Source organism: Gavialis gangeticus, unplaced genomic scaffold, assembly GCF_001723915.1.
Source record: "Gavialis gangeticus isolate Ggan-Ray unplaced genomic scaffold, GavGan_comp1, whole genome shotgun sequence".
NCBI classification, from domain to species: Eukaryota; Metazoa; Chordata; order Crocodylia; family Gavialidae; genus Gavialis; species Gavialis gangeticus.
Window position 1 is genome coordinate 14,709,366 of NW_017729019.1, and position 3,756 is coordinate 14,713,121.

The following is a 3,756-nucleotide window of genomic DNA, read 5'->3' on the forward strand; positions in this document are numbered from 1 at the left end:
TGTTCTAGGCACGGTGCAGCTGCATAGTAAGAGACTAAGGCATTGATGCTGTTAAGAGACAAGACAGAGGAAGGGTTATTATCCCCCTGGTGCAGACAGGGGATTAAGGCTCACACACAGACCAAGGGTCATTAAAGGACCATGTGGCTGATCAGGGAGCTGGGTTAAAGGTTTGGTGTTATAACAGCACCGACACAGACAAGAGCGGTGCTTGGTTTTTTGCCGGCACTTTCATCGGTAGATCTCAAATCACTTTACAAAGCAGGTCCCTGTTGTTATCCCCGCTGTCATTAGCTCAGGGAGAAGGAGTGGCTTTGGCTACGACTAAAGCTGCCTTTTAATGGGGGGGCCTCATCAGGAGCAGAGCCTTATCATGGGGAGCACCTGCCTCAGCTTTGCAGCTCTTCCAGGCCTCTCCCTTTCCAATTCCCTTGCATTATTCGGTCACAGACGGCGCGGCAGATCACACAGCGCTGCCTTGATGCGAACCGATGAGCTGTGTGCATGAGGCGGATGTGAGTTTGCCGACTGCGTTCTCCGTCAGCTCAGCCTTGGGGGGAACGCAGCCCCAGCGCCGCCAAGTCGCGCCAAGGCGGCCGTTGCTTGAGGCATGCTCGCGTCCCCACAGCAGCTGTATTTGCACCTGGGTGGGGGCTGGGGAACTTGCACAACGGGATGAGGGGGTGTTGACAAGGTCAGCGGGGAGAAACGCCAGGCTGGTTTGCGGGGCACCTATGCACGGGCGTGGGGAGCGAGTTAGCACACGTGCTGCAGAGCCTCGTGCTGACCCAGATTCAGCCACTCCCAATTCACCATGGGTGGTGCAGTGTCAGCAGCAGCTCACGCATGGAGCGGTAGGCCCCAGCTTGGGGACCCTGGGGTAATTTAGTCAGGGGTGAGGCTGCCTTGAGCAGGGGGCTGGACTAAATGACTTCCTGAGGTCCCTTCCAGCCCTACTCTCCCATGAACCTGTGACCCCCAAGGGCAGCCCCCCACTACGAGAAAGCTGGGCTGTGTGCACAAGCAAGCCTGGCACAGGCCATGTACTAGAGGGGCCCTCCGGGTGGGAGGAGATGCGCCCAGGAGCAATGACTGTAGGAGTCCTTGCGCTAGGACTCTTACGATGCACTGGGGACATTGCATGGCTGGAAATGTCAGGGTCATGCCACGGCTGTCCCTGATCCCGTGAGATGCTAAGCAGCCTAAGCTCTTTCAAACGTCAAAGAGGAGATAGGCCGGCCAGGCTCCTGGGCCGTTCTCACTGAAGCCTACGCAGTCCTGGACTCATAGCAAGCTTTGAGCTACCCGCTGTGTGCCTGGGAAGGAGGCTGTCACGGGTCTCCCCAGTATCTGTGAGAAGTGCAGGGATGGCCTCCTGCTTTCCAGCCAGGCTGAAGGGAGCGGAGAGTCTGGGAAGAGAAGTGGAGCAAACTAAAGCAAACAGAAAGGAGACGGGAGCAGGCACCGATTAGGGCCCAGCTGGGCTCTGCCTTGTGCTGGATGATGAAAGGGTGAGGGAACGGAGCCGAACAACACAGCCAAGGGTGCAGTATGATACACTGGTAGTGGTGGTGCAGGTGGGGGAGACCCTGGGGTAGGGAAAGGGCTCCCACACATACCTCAAGGTCCCTGGTGCAGGAATAGCACTCGGATGTCCTGGCTAGCAGCCTCCTTTCTTAAAATGAGAAGATATCCCTTGACTCCCTGTGTACAGTACACTCACTCTCAGAGCCAGGGAAAAAACAGTGCCCTGATGCCAAGAGGCGCTTTGACCTCCCCACCAGGCACCAGTGCCAACCAGGACAGGTCGCCCTTCAGAAGCAGGATAGGGCCGGAGACCAGCGGCTGTACCTGGCCACCAGTGATACCAGTTATCCCTGCAGTGGCCACGGGGGTCTGGATTTCTGGTGGGAGCTTTCCTTGGGGGCTGCAGTTCCTTCCCCTTGTTGGTGGTCCCTACTCTGCCAGCTCTTTAATCAAATCATCAATTTAAGGAAGCGGCGCAAAATCTGTGAGTGAAATCCGTTCTGCTGCAGCTCACTGCCCGAAGTCCAGCAGCTACTACGGTTATTGGCACCTCTGGGACCTTGCTCAGGCATGCTAGAGACATGGGTATCCCCGCTCCCTGGAAGGAGGAGGGAGTTCCTGCAGGGTGACCCCTGAGGACTGGATCAGAGGGGCAAAGCCATGGCTGGAGAGGAGATTTGGGCTGGAAAGAGAAAAGCTCCTTAGGGATTAGGGGACTGGGCCAGGGGGCTGTATGGAGCTCAGTGCTATGGTGCCCCCAGCCCAAGCCCCATCCACTCCCTACAATGCCACTTCTACCTTCCTTGCAGCTGGATGGGATGCAGGAGCCAATGACTTCAACCGGCGGGTGCCTGTGGTTATGCTGCACAAACCTCTATGGGGATGGTTTCCCTACTTCTCCAAGCTCTGGGTCAGACCGGCTCCAGGACCAGCAGGGCTCGGTCTGGGTCCAGGCTCCCAACCATTCCCACCCCACACATCCCACCTGCCCCACCTCTGACCCCATGGTGTGGGCTCTCCCAGGCTCTGAACAGATTAGGAGACCAGAGGATGGGGCTTGCATTTCCAAGCAGGGCAATCTGCAATGCCCGCAGGGAGGCATGGAGCAGCTGGTGCTGCGCTCCTCGTAGACTGAGCAAACCCAAAGCCACCCACCGCACTGAGGCCTCCAGCACCAGTGCCCCTGGCCTCCTCCACCTCCTGGCAACCTCCTGTCCTTTGCCGGCCCTGCAGCCTGCCTGATAGCTCTGTGTGCTGCCAGCCCAGGCTCCCAGACAGAATAATAAAACCCATTAAAGCTGCCCGCTCCTGAGAAAGGTTATTAATCACAGATAAGGTGTCCACTGCTGACTGAGTGCTTCAGAAGTGCCCTGATGGGAGATAAGGCTGAGGCAGACAGCAGGCGGGGGCTGTGGTGGGGAAAGCACAGTGAGAAACCAGCCACGCTGCCCAGCATTGGCTCGCGGGATGCCTTGGGGAAGCAGAGCGCAGTGGGGAAAGGGCAATTTCTTGCCCGCTGTGCATAGCTTAGGCCGCTTGCAAGGCATTGCCCCCCTTGGCCTTCAGCTGCCTGCAGAATCTGGCAGGTCTGAGCAGGCTGGAAGAGACCCCACAGTGTCCTCCCTTTCACTAGGGGACGGGGGGACATGGGAGCACGAAGGGAAACAGGTCCCTGGTTGGGAAGGCCGGAGTTTTTGGCTGGAGGTAAGCTTTCCCTGTGGGTGTCTGGGGAAGGTGGGGGCCAGTTCTGGGTTTTTATAGCTCCCCCAGGCCACGAGAGGACAGAAGGGGTTTCCTCAGAGCTGTGCCCAGGGGGACAATGTTGTCGATCCCCCAGGTGCCCGGTCTTTGGGACGCTGACCAGTGGGGTCCTTGTCAGTGTGAAGGCAAGCTGGGGGTGACCTTCCTGCCCATGAAACAGGGTCTCCCTGCTCCGGGAATCAGCTTGGGCCCCACCGTGTTTCCACTGCCGTGGGCACCGTAGAGCTGGGATAGCCTGAGCCTGCACCGGGCACCAACACAGAGACCAATGAAGGCAGTAATGTGCCCTTCCCTGTCCTGGGGCTGTGGAGGACGGTGTAACCCATGCTGCTGGTTAGAGCTGCCTTGGGGTTGCCCTGGGTTGCATGCACTTTCACCCCAGGCTCTGGTTGCAGCCAGGATAGGCTGGGCATGGTGGGTCCTGGCTATGCCCTTCCACTGGCAACCAGCCAGGTGGGTCTTTCCCAC

The 3,756-nt window shown here is 58.5% G+C and overlaps 1 protein-coding gene and 1 long non-coding RNA gene across 3 annotated transcripts in view; one reads left to right on the forward strand and one right to left on the reverse strand.

The window, feature by feature from the left end:
• Positions 1-3,756, reverse strand: part of PACSIN1 (protein kinase C and casein kinase substrate in neurons 1) — a 78,277-nt gene that overhangs the window by 26,869 nt on the left and 47,652 nt on the right. The gene's annotated exons all lie outside the window — the stretch shown is intronic.
• LOC109295355 overlaps positions 15-3,756 on the forward strand; it is a 19,156-nt gene continuing 15,414 nt past the window's right edge. For both annotated transcript variants that reach the window (XR_002096729.1, XR_002096728.1), the window contains exons 1-2: positions 15-515; positions 3,161-3,231. This is a non-coding gene — a long non-coding RNA (uncharacterized LOC109295355). The remainder of the gene's footprint in view (positions 516-3,160; positions 3,232-3,756) is intronic.